The sequence below is a fragment of the Leuresthes tenuis genome, unplaced genomic scaffold (genome assembly GCF_036924035.1).
Source record: "Leuresthes tenuis unplaced genomic scaffold, fLeuTen1.0.hap1 SCAF_6, whole genome shotgun sequence".
Taxonomy (NCBI): Eukaryota; Metazoa; Chordata; class Actinopteri; order Atheriniformes; family Atherinopsidae; genus Leuresthes; species Leuresthes tenuis.
The window spans coordinates 6,326,565-6,347,792 of record NW_027325360.1 but is presented as its reverse complement, the minus strand read 5'-3'; the positions used below and the strand labels follow the sequence as shown (position 1 = coordinate 6,347,792).

Sequence of the window (21,228 nt, the reverse complement as noted above, 5' to 3'; positions counted from 1 at the left end):
CCTAGGCACCAGTGTACGTGCCGCCCAAAATCTGTCTGATATGCACAGCTTCAGTTTCCGTAGTGTAGTGGTTATCACGTTCGCCTAACACGCGAAAGGTCCTCAGTTCAAAACTGGGCGGAAACATTACTAGCTCCAAATCTCTTTATTTCATTCTTGTGTGAAGATTTATGACTGCACGTTACTGATGGCAATATCAACATATTCATAACTAAGGATAAGAGGGGAGCCTCATCTGCTATTCTTGACATGCTGTAAAAGAAACGGCAAATGTTCTGCATCGTACAAAAAGGATCCCGCCCTACCTCCTATGAGCTGTTCCTAGGCACCACTCCGGAACTCTGTGGGAATGATTTTCCAGCAGATAATCTCTATTGTAAAGTCCTTTTCCAAGAGATTCTCCGATGCTGAGGTGTGAAACGGACTTTGGTAGAAACACTACTTTCCCAAAGATTGAGTACTGATGGCAACATCAACATATTCATAACTATGGATAGGAGGGGAGCCTCATCTGCTATTCTTGACATGCTGTAAAAGAAACGGCAAATGTTCTGCATCGTACAAAAAGGATACCGCCCTACCTCCTATGAGCTGTCCCTAGGCACCACTCTAGGTGCCGCCCAAAATCTGTTTAGCATGCACAGCTTCAGTCTTCAGTCTTCAGTCACAGCTTCTATGAGCTTTCCCTAGGCACCATTCCGGAACTCTGTGGGAATGAATTTCCAGCAGATAATCTCTATTGTAAGGTCCTTTTCCAAGAGATTCTCCGATGCTGAGGTGTGAAACGGACTTTGGTAGAAACACTACTTTCCTCTGATGATGTTGATGTCCTCTGTTCGAAACATCAACATATTCATAACTATGGATAGGAGGGGAGCCTCATCTGCTATTCTTGACATGCTGTAAAAGCATCCCGCCCTACCTCCTATGAGCTGTCCATAGGCACCACTCCGGAAGTCTGTGAGAATGAATTTCCAGCAGATAATCTCTATTGTAAGGTCCTTTTTCGCAGATTTCCAAGAGATTCTCCAATGCTGAGGTGTGAAACGGACTTTGGTAGAAACACTACTTTCCCAAAGAATGAGTACTGATGGCAACATCAACATATTCATAACTATGGATAGGAGGGGAGCCTCATCTGCTATTCTTGACATGCTGTAAAAGAAACGGCAAATGTTCTGCATCGTACAAAAAGGATCCCGCCCTACCTCCTATGAGCTGTCCCTAGGCACCACTCCGGAACTCTGTGGGAATGAATTTCCAGCAGATAATCTCTATTGTAAGGTCCTTTTTCGCAGATTTCCAAGAGATTCTCCGATGCTGAGGTGTGAAACGGACTTTGGTAGAAACACTACTTTCCCAAAGAATGAGTACTGATGGCAACATCAACATATTCATAACTATGGATAGGAGGGGAGCCTCATCTGCTATTCTTGACATGCTGTAAAAGAAACGGCAAATGTTCTGCATCGTACAAAAAGGATCCCGCCCTACCTCCTATGAGCTGTCCCTAGGCACCACTCCGGAACTCTGTGGGAATGAATTTCCAGCAGATAATCTCTATTGTAAGGTCCTTTTTCGCAGATTTCCAAGAGATTCTCCGATGCTGAGGTGTGAAACGGACTTTGGTAGAAACACTACTTTCCCAAAGAATGAGTACTGATGGCAACATCAACATATTCATAACTATGGATAGGAGGGGAGCCTCATCTGCTATTCTTGACATGCTGTAAAAGAAACGGCAAATGTTCTGCATCGTACAAAAAGCATCCCGCCCTACCTCCTTTGAGCTGTCCCTAGGCACCAGTCTACGTGCCGCCCAAAATCTGTTTGATATGCACAGCTTCAGTTTCCGTAGTGTAGTGGTTATCACGTTCGCCTAACACGCGAAAGGTCCTCAGTTCAAAACTGGGCGGAAACATTACTAGCTCCAAATCTCTTTATTTCATTCTTGTGTGAAGATTTATGACTGCACGTTACTGATGGCAATATCAACATATTCATAACTAAGGATAAGAGGGGAGCCTCATCTGCTATTCTTGACATGCTGTAAAAGAAACGGCAAATGTTCTGCATCGTACAAAAAGGATCCCGCCCTACCTCCTATGAGCTGTCCCTAGGCACCACTCCGGAACTCTGTGGGAATGAATTTCCAGCAGATAATCTCTATTGTAAGGTCCTTTTCCAAGAGATTCTCAGATGCTGAGGTGTGAAACGGACTTTGGTAGAAACACTACTTTCCTCTGATGATGTTGATGTCCTCTGTTCGAAACATCAACATATTCATAACTATGGATAGGAGGGGAGCCTCATCTGCTATTCTTGACATGCTGTAAAAGCATCCCGCCCTACCTCCTATGAGCTGTCCATAGGCACCACTCCGGAAGTCTGTGAGAATGAATTTCCAGCAGATAATCTCTATTGTAAGGTCCTTTTTCGCAGATTTCCAAGAGATTCTCCAATGCTGAGGTGTGAAACGGACTTTGGTAGAAACACTACTTTCCCAAAGAATGAGTACTGATGGCAACATCAACATATTCATAACTATGGATAGGAGGGGAGCCTCATCTGCTATTCTTGACATGCTGTAAAAGAAACGGCAAATGTTCTGCATCGTACAAAAAGGATCCCGCCCTACCTCCTATGAGCTGTCCCTAGGCACCACTCCGGAACTCTGTGGGAATGAATTTCCAGCAGATAATCTCTATTGTAAGGTCCTTTTTCGCAGATTTCCAAGAGATTCTCCGATGCTGAGGTGTGAAACGGACTTTGGTAGAAACACTACTTTCCCAAAGAATGAGTACTGATGGCAACATCAACATATTCATAACTATGGATAGGAGGGGAGCCTCATCTGCTATTCTTGACATGCTGTAAAAGAAACGGCAAATGTTCTGCATCGTACAAAAAGCATCCCGCCCTACCTCCTTTGAGCTGTCCCTAGGCACCAGTGTACGTGCCGCCCAAAATCTGTCTGATATGCACAGCTTCAGTTTCCGTAGTGTAGTGGTTATCACGTTCGCCTAACACGCGAAAGGTCCTCAGTTCAAAACTGGGCGGAAACATTACTAGCTCCAAATCTCTTTATTTCATTCTTGTGTGAAGATTTATGACTGCACGTTACTGATGGCAATATCAACATATTCATAACTAAGGATAAGAGGGGAGCCTCATCTGCTATTCTTGACATGCTGTAAAAGAAACGGCAAATGTTCTGCATCGTACAAAAAGGATCCCGCCCTACCTCCTATGAGCTGTTCCTAGGCACCACTCCGGAACTCTGTGGGAATGATTTTCCAGCAGATAATCTCTATTGTAAAGTCCTTTTCCAAGAGATTCTCCGATGCTGAGGTGTGAAACGGACTTTGGTAGAAACACTACTTTCCCAAAGATTGAGTACTGATGGCAACATCAACATATTCATAACTATGGATAGGAGGGGAGCCTCATCTGCTATTCTTGACATGCTGTAAAAGAAACGGCAAATGTTCTGCATCGTACAAAAAGGATACCGCCCTACCTCCTATGAGCTGTCCCTAGGCACCACTCTAGGTGCCGCCCAAAATCTGTTTAGCATGCACAGCTTCAGTCTTCAGTCTTCAGTCACAGCTTCTATGAGCTTTCCCTAGGCACCATTCCGGAACTCTGTGGGAATGAATTTCCAGCAGATAATCTCTATTGTAAGGTCCTTTTCCAAGAGATTCTCCGATGCTGAGGTGTGAAACGGACTTTGGTAGAAACACTACTTTCCTCTGATGATGTTGATGTCCTCTGTTCGAAACATCAACATATTCATAACTATGGATAGGAGGGGAGCCTCATCTGCTATTCTTGACATGCTGTAAAAGCATCCCGCCCTACCTCCTATGAGCTGTCCATAGGCACCACTCCGGAAGTCTGTGAGAATGAATTTCCAGCAGATAATCTCTATTGTAAGGTCCTTTTTCGCAGATTTCCAAGAGATTCTCCAATGCTGAGGTGTGAAACGGACTTTGGTAGAAACACTACTTTCCCAAAGAATGAGTACTGATGGCAACATCAACATATTCATAACTATGGATAGGAGGGGAGCCTCATCTGCTATTCTTGACATGCTGTAAAAGAAACGGCAAATGTTCTGCATCGTACAAAAAGGATCCCGCCCTACCTCCTATGAGCTGTCCCTAGGCACCACTCCGGAACTCTGTGGGAATGAATTTCCAGCAGATAATCTCTATTGTAAGGTCCTTTTTCGCAGATTTCCAAGAGATTCTCCGATGCTGAGGTGTGAAACGGACTTTGGTAGAAACACTACTTTCCCAAAGAATGAGTACTGATGGCAACATCAACATATTCATAACTATGGATAGGAGGGGAGCCTCATCTGCTATTCTTGACATGCTGTAAAAGAAACGGCAAATGTTCTGCATCGTACAAAAAGGATCCCGCCCTACCTCCTATGAGCTGTCCCTAGGCACCACTCCGGAACTCTGTGGGAATGAATTTCCAGCAGATAATCTCTATTGTAAGGTCCTTTTTCGCAGATTTCCAAGAGATTCTCCGATGCTGAGGTGTGAAACGGACTTTGGTAGAAACACTACTTTCCCAAAGAATGAGTACTGATGGCAACATCAACATATTCATAACTATGGATAGGAGGGGAGCCTCATCTGCTATTCTTGACATGCTGTAAAAGAAACGGCAAATGTTCTGCATCGTACAAAAAGCATCCCGCCCTACCTCCTTTGAGCTGTCCCTAGGCACCAGTCTACGTGCCGCCCAAAATCTGTTTGATATGCACAGCTTCAGTTTCCGTAGTGTAGTGGTTATCACGTTCGCCTAACACGCGAAAGGTCCTCAGTTCAAAACTGGGCGGAAACATTACTAGCTCCAAATCTCTTTATTTCATTCTTGTGTGAAGATTTATGACTGCACGTTACTGATGGCAATATCAACATATTCATAACTAAGGATAAGAGGGGAGCCTCATCTGCTATTCTTGACATGCTGTAAAAGAAACGGCAAATGTTCTGCATCGTACAAAAAGGATCCCGCCCTACCTCCTATGAGCTGTCCCTAGGCACCACTCCGGAACTCTGTGGGAATGAATTTCCAGCAGATAATCTCTATTGTAAGGTCCTTTTCCAAGAGATTCTCAGATGCTGAGGTGTGAAACGGACTTTGGTAGAAACACTACTTTCCTCTGATGATGTTGATGTCCTCTGTTCGAAACATCAACATATTCATAACTATGGATAGGAGGGGAGCCTCATCTGCTATTCTTGACATGCTGTAAAAGCATCCCGCCCTACCTCCTATGAGCTGTCCATAGGCACCACTCCGGAAGTCTGTGAGAATGAATTTCCAGCAGATAATCTCTATTGTAAGGTCCTTTTTCGCAGATTTCCAAGAGATTCTCCAATGCTGAGGTGTGAAACGGACTTTGGTAGAAACACTACTTTCCCAAAGAATGAGTACTGATGGCAACATCAACATATTCATAACTATGGATAGGAGGGGAGCCTCATCTGCTATTCTTGACATGCTGTAAAAGAAACGGCAAATGTTCTGCATCGTACAAAAAGGATCCCGCCCTACCTCCTATGAGCTGTCCCTAGGCACCACTCCGGAACTCTGTGGGAATGAATTTCCAGCAGATAATCTCTATTGTAAGGTCCTTTTTCGCAGATTTCCAAGAGATTCTCCGATGCTGAGGTGTGAAACGGACTTTGGTAGAAACACTACTTTCCCAAAGAATGAGTACTGATGGCAACATCAACATATTCATAACTATGGATAGGAGGGGAGCCTCATCTGCTATTCTTGACATGCTGTAAAAGAAACGGCAAATGTTCTGCATCGTACAAAAAGCATCCCGCCCTACCTCCTTTGAGCTGTCCCTAGGCACCAGTCTACGTGCCGCCCAAAATCTGTTTGATATGCACAGCTTAAGTTTCCGTAGTGTAGTGGTTATCACGTTCGCCTAACACGCGAAAGGTCCTCAGTTCAAAACTGGGCGGAAACATTACTAGCTCCAAATCTCTTTATTTCATTCTTGTGTGAAGATTTATGACTGCACGTTACTGATGGCAATATCAACATATTCATAACTAAGGATAAGAGGGGAGCCTCATCTGCTATTCTTGACATGCTGTAAAAGAAACGGCAAATGTTCTGCATCGTACAAAAAGGATCCCGCCCTACCTCCTATGAGCTGTCCCTAGGCACCACTCCGGAACTCTGTGGGAATGAATTTCCAGCAGATAATCTCTATTGTAAGGTCCTTTTCCAAGAGATTCTCAGATGCTGAGGTGTGAAACGGACTTTGGTAGAAACACTACTTTCCCAAAGAATGAGTACTGATGGCAACATCAACATATTCATAACTATGGATAGGAGGGGAGCCTCATCTGCTATTCTTGACATGCTGTAAAAGAAACGGCAAATGTTCTGCATCGTACAAAAAGGATCCCGCCCTACCTCCTATGAGCTGTCCCTAGGCACCACTCCGGAACTCTGTGGGAATGAATTTCCAGCAGATAATCTCTATTGTAAGGTCCTTTTTCGCAGATTTCCAAGAGATTCTCCGATGCTGAGGTGTGAAACGGACTTTGGTAGAAACACTACTTTCCCAAAGAATGAGTACTGATGGCAACATCAACATATTCATAACTATGGATAGGAGGGGAGCCTCATCTGCTATTCTTGACATGCTGTAAAAGAAACGGCAAATGTTCTGCATCGTACAAAAAGGATCCCGCCCTACCTCCTATGAGCTGTTCCTAGGCACCACTCCGGAACTCTGTGGGAATGATTTTCCAGCAGATAATCTCTATTGTAAAGTCCTTTTCCAAGAGATTCTCCGATGCTGAGGTGTGAAACGGACTTTGGTAGAAACACTACTTTCCCAAAGATTGAGTACTGATGGCAACATCAACATATTCATAACTATGGATAGGAGGGGAGCCTCATCTGCTATTCTTGACATGCTGTAAAAGAAACGGCAAATGTTCTGCATCGTACAAAAAGGATCCCGCCCTACCTCCTATGAGCTGTCCCTAGGCACCACTCTAGGTGCCGCCCAAAATCTGTTTAGCATGCACAGCTTCAGTCTTCAGTCTTCAGTCACAGCTTCTATGAGCTGTCCCTAGGCACCATTCCGGAACTCTGTGGGAATGAATTTCCAGCAGATAATCTCTATTGTAAGGTCCTTTTCCAAGAGATTCTCCGATGCTGAGGTGTGAAACGGACTTTGGTAGAAACACTACTTTCCTCTGATGATGTTGATGTCCTCTGTTCGAAACATCAACATATTCATAACTAAGGATAAGAGGGGAGCCGCATCTGCTCTTCTTGACATGCTGCAAAAGCATCCCGCCCTACCTCCTATGAGCTGTCCATAGGCACCACTCCGGAAGTCTGTGAGAATGAATTTCCAGCAGATAATCTCTATTGTAAGGTCCTTTTTCGCAGATTTCCAAGAGATTCTCTGATGCTGAGGAATGAAACGGACTTTGGTAGAAACACTACTTTCCCAAAGAATAGGTACTGATGGCAACATCAACATATTCATAACTATGGATAGGAGGGGAGCCTCATCTGCTATTCTTGACATGCTGTAAAAGAAACGGCAAATGTTCTGCATCGTACAAAAAGCATCCCGCCCTACCTCCTATGAGCTGTCCCTAGGCACCAGTCTACGTGCCGCCCAAAATCTGTTTGATATGCACAGCTTCAGTTTCCGTAGTGTAGTGGTTATCACGTTCGCCTAACACGCGAAAGGTCCTCAGTTCAAAACTGGGCGGAAACATTACTAGCTCCGAATCTCTTTATTTCATTCTTGTGTGAAGATTTATGACTGCACGTTACTGATGGCAATATCAACATATTCATAACTAAGGATAAGAGGGGAGCCGCATCTGCTATTCTTGACATGCTGTAAAAGAAACGGCAAATGTTCTGCATCGTACAAAAAGGATCCCGCCCTACCTCCTATGAGCTGTCCCTAGGCACCACTCCGGAACTCTGTGGGAATGAATTTCCAGCAGATAATCTCTATTGTAAGGTCCTTTTTCGCAGATTTCCAAGAGATTCTCCGATGCTGAGGTGTGAAACGGACTTTGGTAGAAACACTACTTTCCCAAAGAATGAGTACTGATGGCAACATCAACATATTCATAACTATGGATAGGAGGGGAGCCTCATCTGCTATTCTTGACATGCTGTAAAAGAAACGGCAAATGTTCTGCATCGTACAAAAAGCATCCCGCCCTACCTCCTATGAGCTGTTCCTAGGCACCAGTCTACGTGCCGCCCAAAATCTGTTTGATATGCACAGCTTCAGTTTCCGTAGTGTAGTGGTTATCACGTTCGCCTCACACGCGAAAGGTCCTCAGTTCAAAACTGGGCGGAAACATTACTAGCTCCGAATCTCTTTATTTCATTCTTGTGTGAAGATTTATGACTGCACGTTACTGATGGCAATATCAACATATTCATAACTAAGGATAAGAGGGGAGCCTCATCTGCTATTCTTGACATGCTGTAAAAGAAACGGCAAATGTTCTGCATCGTACAAAAAGGATCCCGCCCTACCTCCTATGAGCTGTCCCTAGGCACCACTCCGGAACTCTGTGGGAATGAATTTCCAGCAGATAATCTCTATTGTAAGGTCCTTTTTCGCAGATTTCGAATAGATTCTCCGATGCTGAGGTGTGAAACGGACTTTGGTAGAAACACTACTTTCCCAAAGAATGAGTACTGATGGCAACATCAACATATTCATAACTATGAATAGGAGGGGAGCCTCATCTGCTATTCTTGACATGCTGTAAAAGAAACGGCAAATGTTCTGCATCGTACAAAAAGCATCCCACCCTACCTCCTATGAGCTGTCCCTAGGCACCACTCCGGAACTCTGTGAGAATGAATTTCCAACAGATAATCTCTATTGTAAGGTCCTTTTCCAAGAGATTCTCAGATGCTGAGGTGGGCGGAAACGGCAAATGTTCTGCATCGTACAAAAAGGATCCCGCCCTACCTCCTATGAGCTGTCACTAGGCATCACTCCGGAAGTCTGTGGGAATGAATTTCCAACAGATAATCTCTATTGTAAGGTCCTTTTCCAAGAGATTCTCAGATGCTGAGGTGTGAAACGGACTTTGGTAGAAACACTACTTTCCCAAAGATTGAGTACTGATGGCAACATCAACATATTCATAACTATGGATAGGAGGGGAGCCTCATCTGCTATTCTTGACATGCTGTAAAAGAAACGGCAAATGTTCTGCATCGTACAAAAAGGATCCCGCCCTACCTCCTATGAGCTGTCACTAGACATCACTCTAGGTGCCGCCCAAAATCTGTTTGATATGCACAGCTTCAGTTTCCGTAGTGTAGTGGTTATCACGTTCGCCTCACACGCGAAAGGTCCTCAGTTCAAAACTGGGCGGAAACATTGCTAGCTCCACTATTATTTATGTCATTCTCGTGTGAAGTTGTATGACTGCACGTTACTGATGGCAACATCAACATATTCATAACTATGGATAGGAGGGGAGCCTCATCTGCTCTTCTTGACATGCTGTAAAAGCTTCCCGCCCTACATCCTATGAGCTGTCCCTAGGCACCACTCCGGAACTCTGTGGGAATGAATTTCCAGCAGATAATCTCTATTGTAAGGTCCTTTTTCGCAGATTTCGAATAGATTCTCCGATGCTGAGGTGTGAAACGGACTTTGGTAGAAACACTACTTTCCCAAAGAATGAGTACTGATGGCAACATCAACATATTCATAACTATGAATAGGAGGGGAGCCTCATCTGCTATTCTTGACATGCTGTAAAAGAAACGGCAAATGTTCTGCATCGTACAAAAAGCATCCCACCCTACCTCCTATGAGCTGTCCCTAGGCACCACTCCGGAACTCTGTGAGAATGAATTTCCAACAGATAATCTCTATTGTAAGGTCCTTTTCCAAGAGATTCTCAGATGCTGAGGTGGGCGGAAACGGCAAATGTTCTGCATCGTACAAAAAGGATCCCGCCCTACCTCCTATGAGCTGTCACTAGGCATCACTCCGGAAGTCTGTGGGAATGAATTTCCAACAGATAATCTCTATTGTAAGGTCCTTTTCCAAGAGATTCTCAGATGCTGAGGTGTGAAACGGACTTTGGTAGAAACACTACTTTCCCAAAGATTGAGTACTGATGGCAACATCAACATATTCATAACTATGGATAGGAGGGGAGCCTCATCTGCTATTCTTGACATGCTGTAAAAGAAACGGCAAATGTTCTGCATCGTACAAAAAGGATCCCGCCCTACCTCCTATGAGCTGTCACTAGACATCACTCTAGGTGCCGCCCAAAATCTGTTTGATATGCACAGCTTCAGTTTCCGTAGTGTAGTGGTTATCACGTTCGCCTCACACGCGAAAGGTCCTCAGTTCAAAACTGGGCGGAAACATTGCTAGCTCCACTATTATTTATGTCATTCTCGTGTGAAGTTGTATGACTGCACGTTACTGATGGCAACATCAACATATTCATAACTATGGATAGGAGGGGAGCCTCATCTGCTCTTCTTGACATGCTGTAAAAGCTTCCCGCCCTACATCCTATGAGCTGTCCCTAGGCACCACTCCGGAACTCTGTGGGAATGAATTTCCAGCAGATAATCTCTATTGTAAGGTCCTTTTTCGCAGATTTCCAAGAGATTCTCCGATGCTGAGGTGTGAAACGGACTTTGGTAGAAACACTACTTTCCCAAAGAATGAGTACTGATGGCAACATCAACATATTCATAACTATGGATAGGAGGGGAGCCTCATCTGCTATTCTTGACATGCTGTAAAAGAAACGGCAAATGTTCTGCATCGTACAAAAAGCATCCCGCCCTACCTCCTTTGAGCTGTCCCTAGGCACCAGTCTACGTGCCGCCCAAAATCTGTTTGATATGCACAGCTTCAGTTTCCGTAGTGTAGTGGTTATCACGTTCGCCTAACACGCGAAAGGTCCTCAGTTCAAAACTGGGCGGAAACATTACTAGCTCCAAATCTCTTTATTTCATTCTTGTGTGAAGATTTATGACTGCACGTTACTGATGGCAATATCAACATATTCATAACTAAGGATAAGAGGGGAGCCTCATCTGCTATTCTTGACATGCTGTAAAAGAAACGGCAAATGTTCTGCATCGTACAAAAAGGATCCCGCCCTACCTCCTATGAGCTTTCCCTAGGCACCACTCCGGAACTCTGTGGGAATGAATTTCCAGCAGATAATCTCTATTGTAAGGTCCTTTTTCGCAGATTTCGAATAGATTCTCCGATGCTGAGGTGTGAAACGGACTTTGGTAGAAACACTACTTTCCCAAAGAATGAGTACTGATGGCAACATCAACATATTCATAACTATGAATAGGAGGGGAGCCTCATCTGCTATTCTTGACATGCTGTAAAAGAAACGGCAAATGTTCTGCATCGTACAAAAAGCATCCCACCCTACCTCCTATGAGCTGTCCCTAGGCACCACTCCGGAACTCTGTGAGAATGAATTTCCAGCAGATAATCTCTATTGTAAGGTCCTTTTCCAAGAGATTCTCAGATGCTGAGGTGTGAAACGGACTTTGGTAGAAACACTACTTTCCCAAAGAATGAGTACTGATGGCAACATCAACATATTCATAACTATGGATAGGAGGGGAGCCTCATCTGCTATTCTTGACATGCTGTAAAAGAAACGGCAAATGTTCTGCATCGTACAAAAAGCATCCCGCCCTACCTCTTATAAGCTGTCCCTAGGCACCAGTCTAGGAGCCCCCCGAAATCTGTTTAGCATGCACAGCTTCAGTTTCCGTAGTGTAGTGGTTATCACGTTCGCCTCACACGCGAAATGTCCTCAGTTCGAAACTGGGCGGAAACATTGCTAGCTCTATTATTATTTATTTCATTCTCGTGTGAAGTTGTATGACTGCACGTTACTGATGGCAACATCAACATATTCATAAATATGGATAGGAGGGGAGCCTCATCTGCTATTCTTGACATGCTGTAAAAGAAACGGCAAATGTTCTGCATCGTACAAAAAGGATCCCGCCCTACCTCCTATGAGCTGTCCCTAGGCACCACTCCGGAACTCTGTGGGAATGAATTTCCAGCAGATAATCTCTATTGTAAGGTCCTTTTCCAAGAGATTCTCCGATGCTGAGGTGTGAAACGGACTTTGGTAGAAACACTACTTTCCCAAAGAATGAGTACTGATGGCAACATCAACATATTCATAACTATGGATAGGAGGGGAGCCTCATCTGCTATTCTTGACATGCTGTAAAAGAAACGGCAAATGTTCTGCATCGTACAAAAAGGATCCCGCCCTACCTCCTATGAGCTGTCCCTAGGCACCACTCCGGAACTCTGTGGGAATGAATTTCCAGCAGATAATCTCTATTGTAAGGTCCTTTTTCGCAGATTTCCAAGAGATTCTCCGATGCTGAGGTGTGAAACGGACTTTGGTAGAAACACTACTTTCCCAAAGAATGAGTACTGATGGCAACATCAACATATTCATAACTATGGATAGGAGGGGAGCCTCATCTGCTATTCTTGACATGCTGTAAAAGAAACGGCAAATGTTCTGCATCGTACAAAAAGCATCCCGCCCTACCTCCTTTGAGCTGTCCCTAGGCACCAGTCTACGTGCCGCCCAAAATCTGTTTGATATGCACAGCTTCAGTTTCCGTAGTGTAGTGGTTATCACGTTCGCCTAACACGCGAAAGGTCCTCAGTTCAAAACTGGGCGGAAACATTACTAGCTCCAAATCTCTTTATTTCATTCTTGTGTGAAGATTTATGACTGCACGTTACTGATGGCAATATCAACATATTCATAACTAAGGATAAGAGGGGAGCCTCATCTGCTATTCTTGACATGCTGTAAAAGAAACGGCAAATGTTCTGCATCGTACAAAAAGGATCCCGCCCTACCTCCTATGAGCTGTCCCTAGGCACCACTCCGGAACTCTGTGGGAATGAATTTCCAGCAGATAATCTCTATTGTAAGGTCCTTTTCCAAGAGATTCTCAGATGCTGAGGTGTGAAACGGACTTTGGTAGAAACACTACTTTCCTCTGATGATGTTGATGTCCTCTGTTCGAAACATCAACATATTCATAACTATGGATAGGAGGGGAGCCTCATCTGCTATTCTTGACATGCTGTAAAAGCATCCCGCCCTACCTCCTATGAGCTGTCCATAGGCACCACTCCGGAAGTCTGTGAGAATGAATTTCCAGCAGATAATCTCTATTGTAAGGTCCTTTTTCGCAGATTTCCAAGAGATTCTCCAATGCTGAGGTGTGAAACGGACTTTGGTAGAAACACTACTTTCCCAAAGAATGAGTACTGATGGCAACATCAACATATTCATAACTATGGATAGGAGGGGAGCCTCATCTGCTATTCTTGACATGCTGTAAAAGAAACGGCAAATGTTCTGCATCGTACAAAAAGCATCCCGCCCTACCTCCTTTGAGCTGTCCCTAGGCACCAGTGTACGTGCCGCCCAAAATCTGTCTGATATGCACAGCTTCAGTTTCCGTAGTGTAGTGGTTATCACGTTCGCCTAACACGCGAAAGGTCCTCAGTTCAAAACTGGGCGGAAACATTACTAGCTCCAAATCTCTTTATTTCATTCTTGTGTGAAGATTTATGACTGCACGTTACTGATGGCAATATCAACATATTCATAACTAAGGATAAGAGGGGAGCCTCATCTGCTATTCTTGACATGCTGTAAAAGAAACGGCAAATGTTCTGCATCGTACAAAAAGGATCCCGCCCTACCTCCTATGAGCTGTTCCTAGGCACCACTCCGGAACTCTGTGGGAATGATTTTCCAGCAGATAATCTCTATTGTAAAGTCCTTTTCCAAGAGATTCTCCGATGCTGAGGTGTGAAACGGACTTTGGTAGAAACACTACTTTCCCAAAGATTGAGTACTGATGGCAACATCAACATATTCATAACTATGGATAGGAGGGGAGCCTCATCTGCTATTCTTGACATGCTGTAAAAGAAACGGCAAATGTTCTGCATCGTACAAAAAGGATACCGCCCTACCTCCTATGAGCTGTCCCTAGGCACCACTCTAGGTGCCGCCCAAAATCTGTTTAGCATGCACAGCTTCAGTCTTCAGTCTTCAGTCACAGCTTCTATGAGCTTTCCCTAGGCACCATTCCGGAACTCTGTGGGAATGAATTTCCAGCAGATAATCTCTATTGTAAGGTCCTTTTCCAAGAGATTCTCCGATGCTGAGGTGTGAAACGGACTTTGGTAGAAACACTACTTTCCTCTGATGATGTTGATGTCCTCTGTTCGAAACATCAACATATTCATAACTATGGATAGGAGGGGAGCCTCATCTGCTATTCTTGACATGCTGTAAAAGCATCCCGCCCTACCTCCTATGAGCTGTCCATAGGCACCACTCCGGAAGTCTGTGAGAATGAATTTCCAGCAGATAATCTCTATTGTAAGGTCCTTTTTCGCAGATTTCCAAGAGATTCTCCAATGCTGAGGTGTGAAACGGACTTTGGTAGAAACACTACTTTCCCAAAGAATGAGTACTGATGGCAACATCAACATATTCATAACTATGGATAGGAGGGGAGCCTCATCTGCTATTCTTGACATGCTGTAAAAGAAACGGCAAATGTTCTGCATCGTACAAAAAGGATCCCGCCCTACCTCCTATGAGCTGTCCCTAGGCACCACTCCGGAACTCTGTGGGAATGAATTTCCAGCAGATAATCTCTATTGTAAGGTCCTTTTTCGCAGATTTCCAAGAGATTCTCCGATGCTGAGGTGTGAAACGGACTTTGGTAGAAACACTACTTTCCCAAAGAATGAGTACTGATGGCAACATCAACATATTCATAACTATGGATAGGAGGGGAGCCTCATCTGCTATTCTTGACATGCTGTAAAAGAAACGGCAAATGTTCTGCATCGTACAAAAAGGATCCCGCCCTACCTCCTATGAGCTGTCCCTAGGCACCACTCCGGAACTCTGTGGGAATGAATTTCCAGCAGATAATCTCTATTGTAAGGTCCTTTTTCGCAGATTTCCAAGAGATTCTCCGATGCTGAGGTGTGAAACGGACTTTGGTAGAAACACTACTTTCCCAAAGAATGAGTACTGATGGCAACATCAACATATTCATAACTATGGATAGGAGGGGAGCCTCATCTGCTATTCTTGACATGCTGTAAAAGAAACGGCAAATGTTCTGCATCGTACAAAAAGCATCCCGCCCTACCTCCTTTGAGCTGTCCCTAGGCACCAGTCTACGTGCCGCCCAAAATCTGTTTGATATGCACAGCTTCAGTTTCCGTAGTGTAGTGGTTATCACGTTCGCCTAACACGCGAAAGGTCCTCAGTTCAAAACTGGGCGGAAACATTACTAGCTCCAAATCTCTTTATTTCATTCTTGTGTGAAGATTTATGACTGCACGTTACTGATGGCAATATCAACATATTCATAACTAAGGATAAGAGGGGAGCCTCATCTGCTATTCTTGACATGCTGTAAAAGAAACGGCAAATGTTCTGCATCGTACAAAAAGGATCCCGCCCTACCTCCTATGAGCTGTCCCTAGGCACCACTCCGGAACTCTGTGGGAATGAATTTCCAGCAGATAATCTCTATTGTAAGGTCCTTTTCCAAGAGATTCTCAGATGCTGAGGTGTGAAACGGACTTTGGTAGAAACACTACTTTCCTCTGATGATGTTGATGTCCTCTGTTCGAAACATCAACATATTCATAACTATGGATAGGAGGGGAGCCTCATCTGCTATTCTTGACATGCTGTAAAAGCATCCCGCCCTACCTCCTATGAGCTGTCCATAGGCACCACTCCGGAAGTCTGTGAGAATGAATTTCCAGCAGATAATCTCTATTGTAAGGTCCTTTTTCGCAGATTTCCAAGAGATTCTCCAATGCTGAGGTGTGAAACGGACTTTGGTAGAAACACTACTTTCCCAAAGAATGAGTACTGATGGCAACATCAACATATTCATAACTATGGATAGGAGGGGAGCCTCATCTGCTATTCTTGACATGCTGTAAAAGAAACGGCAAATGTTCTGCATCGTACAAAAAGGATCCCGCCCTACCTCCTATGAGCTGTCCCTAGGCACCACTCCGGAACTCTGTGGGAATGAATTTCCAGCAGATAATCTCTATTGTAAGGTCCTTTTTCGCAGATTTCCAAGAGATTCTCCGATGCTGAGGTGTGAAACGGACTTTGGTAGAAACACTACTTTCCCAAAGAATGAGTACTGATGGCAACATCAACATATTCATAACTATGGATAGGAGGGGAGCCTCATCTGCTATTCTTGACATGCTGTAAAAGAAACGGCAAATGTTCTGCATCGTACAAAAAGCATCCCGCCCTACCTCCTTTGAGCTGTCCCTAGGCACCAGTCTACGTGCCGCCCAAAATCTGTTTGATATGCACAGCTTAAGTTTCCGTAGTGTAGTGGTTATCACGTTCGCCTAACACGCGAAAGGTCCTCAGTTCAAAACTGGGCGGAAACATTACTAGCTCCAAATCTCTTTATTTCATTCTTGTGTGAAGATTTATGACTGCACGTTACTGATGGCAATATCAACATATTCATAACTAAGGATAAGAGGGGAGCCTCATCTGCTATTCTTGACATGCTGTAAAAGAAACGGCAAATGTTCTGCATCGTACAAAAAGGATCCCGCCCTACCTCCTATGAGCTGTCCCTAGGCACCACTCCGGAACTCTGTGGGAATGAATTTCCAGCAGATAATCTCTATTGTAAGGTCCTTTTCCAAGAGATTCTCAGATGCTGAGGTGTGAAACGGACTTTGGTAGAAACACTACTTTCCCAAAGAATGAGTACTGATGGCAACATCAACATATTCATAACTATGGATAGGAGGGGAGCCTCATCTGCTATTCTTGACATGCTGTAAAAGAAACGGCAAATGTTCTGCATCGTACAAAAAGGATCCCGCCCTACCTCCTATGAGCTGTCCCTAGGCACCACTCCGGAACTCTGTGGGAATGAATTTCCAGCAGATAATCTCTATTGTAAGGTCCTTTTTCGCAGATTTCCAAGAGATTCTCCGATGCTGAGGTGTGAAACGGACTTTGGTAGAAACACTACTTTCCCAAAGAATGAGTACTGATGGCAACATCAACATATTCATAACTATGGATAGGAGGGGAGCCTCATCTGCTATTCTTGACATGCTGTAAAAGAAACGGCAAATGTTCTGCATCGTACAAAAAGGATCCCGCCCTACCTCCTATGAGCTGTCCCTAGGCACCACTCCGGAACTCTGTGGGAATGAATTTCCAGCAGATAATCTCTATTATAAGGTCCTTTTTCGCAGATTTCCAAGAGATTCTCCGATGCTGAGGTGTGAAACGGACTTTGGTAGAAACACTACTTTCCCAAAGAATGAGTACTGATGGCAACATCAACATATTCATAACTATGGATAGGAGGGGAGCCTCATCTGCTATTCTTGACATGCTGTAAAAGAAACGGCAAATGTTCTGCATCGTACAAAAAGCATCCCGCCCTACCTCCTATGAGCTGTTCCTAGGCACCAGTCTACGTGCCGCCCAAAATCTGTTTGATAAGCACAGCTTCAGTTTCCGTAGTGTAGTGGTTATCACGTTCGCCTCACACGCGAAAGGTCCTCAGTTCAAAACTGGGCGGAAACATTACTAGCTCCGAATCTCTTTATTTCATTCTTGTGTGAAGATTTATGACTGCACGTTACTGATGGCAATATCAACATATTCATAACTAAGGATAAGAGGGGAGCCTCATCTGCTATTCTTGACATGCTGTAAAAGAAACGGCAAATGTTCTGCATCGTACAAAAAGGATCCCGCCCTACCTCCTATGAGCTGTTCCTAGGCACCACTCCGGAACTCTGTGGGAATGATTTTCCAGCAGATAATCTCTATTGTAAAGTCCTTTTCCAAGAGATTCTCCGATGCTGAGGTGTGAAACGGACTTTGGTAGAAACACTACTTTCCCAAAGATTGAGTACTGATGGCAACATCAACATATTCATAACTATGGATAGGAGGGGAGCCTCATCTGCTATTCTTGACATGCTGTAAAAGAAACGGCAAATGTTCTGCATCGTACAAAAAGGATCCCGCCCTACCTCCTATGAGCTGTCCCTAGGCACCACTCTAGGTGCCGCCCAAAATCTGTTTAGCATGCACAGCTTCAGTCTTCAGTCTTCAGTCACAGCTTCTATGAGCTGTCCCTAGGCACCATTCCGGAACTCTGTGGGAATGAATTTCCAGCAGATAATCTCTATTGTAAGGTCCTTTTCCAAGAGATTCTCCGATGCTGAGGTGTGAAACGGACTTTGGTAGAAACACTACTTTCCTCTGATGATGTTGATGTCCTCTGTTCGAAACATCAACATATTCATAACTAAGGATAAGAGGGGAGCCGCATCTGCTCTTCTTGACATGCTGCAAAAGCATCCCGCCCTACCTCCTATGAGCTGTCCATAGGCACCACTCCGGAAGTCTGTGAGAATGAATTTCCAGCAGATAATCTCTATTGTAAGGTCCTTTTTCGCAGATTTCCAAGAGATTCTCTGATGCTGAGGAATGAAACGGACTTTGGTAGAAACACTACTTTCCCAAAGAATAGGTACTGATGGCAACATCAACATATTCATAACTATGGATAGGAGGGGAGCCTCATCTGCTATTCTTGACATGCTGTAAAAGAAACGGCAAATGTTCTGCATCGTACAAAAAGCATCCCGCCCTACCTCCTATGAGCTGTCCCTAGGCACCAGTCTACGTGCCGCCCAAAATCTGTTTGATATGCACAGCTTCAGTTTCCGTAGTGTAGTGGTTATCACGTTCGCCTAACACGCGAAAGGTCCTCAGTTCAAAACTGGGCGGAAACATTACTAGCTCCGAATCTCTTTATTTCATTCTTGTGTGAAGATTTATGACTGCACGTTACTGATGGCAATATCAACATATTCATAACTAAGGATAAGAGGGGAGCCGCATCTGCTATTCTTGACATGCTGTAAAAGAAACGGCAAATGTTCTGCATCGTACAAAAAGGATCCCGCCCTACCTCCTATGAGCTGTCCCTAGGCACCACTCCGGAACTCTGTGGGAATGAATTTCCAGCAGATAATCTCTATTGTAAGGTCCTTTTTCGCAGATTTCCAAGAGATTCTCCGATGCTGAGGTGTGAAACGGACTTTGGTAGAAACACTACTTTCCCAAAGAATGAGTACTGATGGCAACATCAACATATTCATAACTATGGATAGGAGGGGAGCCTCATCTGCTATTCTTGACATGCTGTAAAAGAAACGGCAAATGTTCTGCATCGTACAAAAAGCATCCCGCCCTACCTCCTATGAGCTGTTCCTAGGCACCAGTCTACGTGCCGCCCAAAATCTGTTTGATATGCACAGCTTCAGTTTCCGTAGTGTAGTGGTTATTACGTTCGCCTCACACGCGAAAGGTCCTCAGTTCAAAACTGGGCGGAAACATTACTAGCTCCGAATCTCTTTTTTTCATTCTTGTGTGAAGATTTATGTCTGCACATTACTGATGGCAATATCAACATATTCATAACTAAGGATAAGAGGGGAGCCTCATCTGCTATTCTTGACATGCTGTAAAAGAAACGGCAAATGTTCTGCATCGTACAAAAAGGATCCCGCCCTACCTCCTATGAGCTGTCCCTAGGCACCACTCCGGAACTCTGTGGGAATGAATTTCCAGCAGATAATCTCTATTGTAAGGTCCTTTTTCGCAGATTTCGAATAGATTCTCCGATGCTGAGGTGTGAAACGGACTTTGGTAGAAACACTACTTTCCCAAAGAATGAGTACTGATGGCAACATCAACATATTCATAACTATGAATAGGAGGGGAGCCTCATCTGCTATTCTTGACATGCTGTAAAAGAAACGGCAAATGTTCTGCATCGTACAAAAAGCATCCCACCCTACCTCCTATGAGCTGTCCCTAGGCACCACTCCGGAACTCTGTGAGAATGAATTTCCAACAGATAATCTCTATTGTAAGGTCCTTTTCCAAGAGATTCTCAGATGCTGAGGTGGGCGGAAACGGCAAATGTTCTGCATCGTACAAAAAGGATCCCGCCCTACCTCCTATGAGCTGTCACTAGGCATCACTCCGGAAGTCTGTGGGAATGAATTTCCAACAGATAATCTCTATTGTAAGGTCCTTTTCCAAGAGATTCTCAGATGCTGAGGTGTGAAACGGACTTTGGTAGAAACACTACTTTCCCAAAGATTGAGTACTGATGGCAACATCAACATATTCATAACTATGGATAGGAGGGGAGCCTCATCTGCTATTCTTGACATGCTGTAAAAGAAACGGCAAATGTTCTGCATCGTACAAAAAGGATCCCGCCCTACCTCCTATGAGCTGTCACTAGACATCACTCTAGGTGCCGCCCAAAATCTGTTTGATATGCACAGCTTCAGTTTCCGTAGTGTAGTGGTTATCACGTTCGCCTCACACGCGAAAGGTCCTCAGTTCAAAACTGGGCGGAAACATTGCTAGCTCCACTATTATTTATGTCATTCTCGTGTGAAGTTGTATGACTGCACGTTACTGATGGCAACATCAACATATTCATAACTATGGATAGGAGGGGAGCCTCATCTGCTCTTCTTGACATGCTGTAAAAGCTTCCCGCCCTACATCCTATGAGCTGTCCCTAGGCACCACTCCGGAACTCTGTGGGAATGAATTTCCAGCAGATAATCTCTATTGTAAGGTCCTTTTTCGCAGATTTCGAATAGATTCTCCGATGCTGAGGTGTGAAACGGACTTTGGTAGAAACACTACTTTCCCAAAGAATGAGTACTGATGGCAACATCAACATATTCATAACTATGAATAGGAGGGGAGCCTCATCTGCTATTCTTGACATGCTGTAAAAGAAACGGCAAATGTTCTGCATCGTACAAAAAGCATCCCACCCTACCTCCTATGAGCTGTCCCTAGGCACCACTCCGGAACTCTGTGAGAATGAATTTCCAACAGATAATCTCTATTGTAAGGTCCTTTTCCAAGAGATTCTCAGATGCTGAGGTGGGCGGAAACGGCAAATGTTCTGCATCGTACAAAAAGGATCCCGCCCTACCTCCTATGAGCTGTC

At 44.4% G+C, this 21,228-nt stretch overlaps 19 non-coding genes across 19 annotated transcripts; all 19 read left to right on the top strand.

Moving 5' to 3' along the window:
- Positions 1–53: 53 nt before the first annotated feature.
- Positions 54–126, top strand: trnav-aac (transfer RNA valine (anticodon AAC)). The gene has a single exon. It is a non-coding gene; the product is annotated as a tRNA-Val (tRNA).
- Positions 127–1,848: 1,722 nt separating this feature from the next.
- Positions 1,849–1,921, top strand: trnav-aac (transfer RNA valine (anticodon AAC)). Its single transcript has one exon. It is a non-coding gene; the product is annotated as a tRNA-Val (tRNA).
- Positions 1,922–2,992: 1,071 nt separating this feature from the next.
- trnav-aac (transfer RNA valine (anticodon AAC)) lies at positions 2,993–3,065 on the top strand. The gene has a single exon. It is a non-coding gene; the product is annotated as a tRNA-Val (tRNA).
- A 1,722-nt stretch (positions 3,066–4,787) lies between these two features.
- On the top strand, positions 4,788–4,860 carry trnav-aac (transfer RNA valine (anticodon AAC)). Its single transcript has one exon. It is a non-coding gene; the product is annotated as a tRNA-Val (tRNA).
- Positions 4,861–5,931: 1,071 nt separating this feature from the next.
- On the top strand, positions 5,932–6,004 carry trnav-aac (transfer RNA valine (anticodon AAC)). Its single transcript has one exon. It is a non-coding gene; the product is annotated as a tRNA-Val (tRNA).
- Positions 6,005–7,716: 1,712 nt separating this feature from the next.
- Positions 7,717–7,789, top strand: trnav-aac (transfer RNA valine (anticodon AAC)). The gene has a single exon. It is a non-coding gene; the product is annotated as a tRNA-Val (tRNA).
- Positions 7,790–8,322: 533 nt separating this feature from the next.
- Positions 8,323–8,395, top strand: trnav-cac (transfer RNA valine (anticodon CAC)). Its single transcript has one exon. It is a non-coding gene; the product is annotated as a tRNA-Val (tRNA).
- Positions 8,396–9,363: 968 nt separating this feature from the next.
- trnav-cac (transfer RNA valine (anticodon CAC)) lies at positions 9,364–9,436 on the top strand. The gene has a single exon. It is a non-coding gene; the product is annotated as a tRNA-Val (tRNA).
- Positions 9,437–10,373: 937 nt separating this feature from the next.
- Positions 10,374–10,446, top strand: trnav-cac (transfer RNA valine (anticodon CAC)). The gene has a single exon. It is a non-coding gene; the product is annotated as a tRNA-Val (tRNA).
- Positions 10,447–10,948: 502 nt separating this feature from the next.
- Positions 10,949–11,021, top strand: trnav-aac (transfer RNA valine (anticodon AAC)). The gene has a single exon. It is a non-coding gene; the product is annotated as a tRNA-Val (tRNA).
- Positions 11,022–11,830: 809 nt separating this feature from the next.
- Positions 11,831–11,903, top strand: trnav-cac (transfer RNA valine (anticodon CAC)). Its single transcript has one exon. It is a non-coding gene; the product is annotated as a tRNA-Val (tRNA).
- Positions 11,904–12,712: 809 nt separating this feature from the next.
- Positions 12,713–12,785, top strand: trnav-aac (transfer RNA valine (anticodon AAC)). Its single transcript has one exon. It is a non-coding gene; the product is annotated as a tRNA-Val (tRNA).
- A 785-nt stretch (positions 12,786–13,570) lies between these two features.
- Positions 13,571–13,643, top strand: trnav-aac (transfer RNA valine (anticodon AAC)). Its single transcript has one exon. It is a non-coding gene; the product is annotated as a tRNA-Val (tRNA).
- Positions 13,644–15,365: 1,722 nt separating this feature from the next.
- Positions 15,366–15,438, top strand: trnav-aac (transfer RNA valine (anticodon AAC)). Its single transcript has one exon. It is a non-coding gene; the product is annotated as a tRNA-Val (tRNA).
- Positions 15,439–16,509: 1,071 nt separating this feature from the next.
- Positions 16,510–16,582, top strand: trnav-aac (transfer RNA valine (anticodon AAC)). The gene has a single exon. It is a non-coding gene; the product is annotated as a tRNA-Val (tRNA).
- Positions 16,583–17,677: 1,095 nt separating this feature from the next.
- trnav-cac (transfer RNA valine (anticodon CAC)) lies at positions 17,678–17,750 on the top strand. Its single transcript has one exon. It is a non-coding gene; the product is annotated as a tRNA-Val (tRNA).
- A 1,150-nt stretch (positions 17,751–18,900) lies between these two features.
- trnav-aac (transfer RNA valine (anticodon AAC)) lies at positions 18,901–18,973 on the top strand. Its single transcript has one exon. It is a non-coding gene; the product is annotated as a tRNA-Val (tRNA).
- Positions 18,974–19,506: 533 nt separating this feature from the next.
- trnav-cac (transfer RNA valine (anticodon CAC)) lies at positions 19,507–19,579 on the top strand. Its single transcript has one exon. It is a non-coding gene; the product is annotated as a tRNA-Val (tRNA).
- A 968-nt stretch (positions 19,580–20,547) lies between these two features.
- On the top strand, positions 20,548–20,620 carry trnav-cac (transfer RNA valine (anticodon CAC)). The gene has a single exon. It is a non-coding gene; the product is annotated as a tRNA-Val (tRNA).
- The last annotated feature ends 608 nt before the right edge of the window (positions 20,621–21,228 follow it).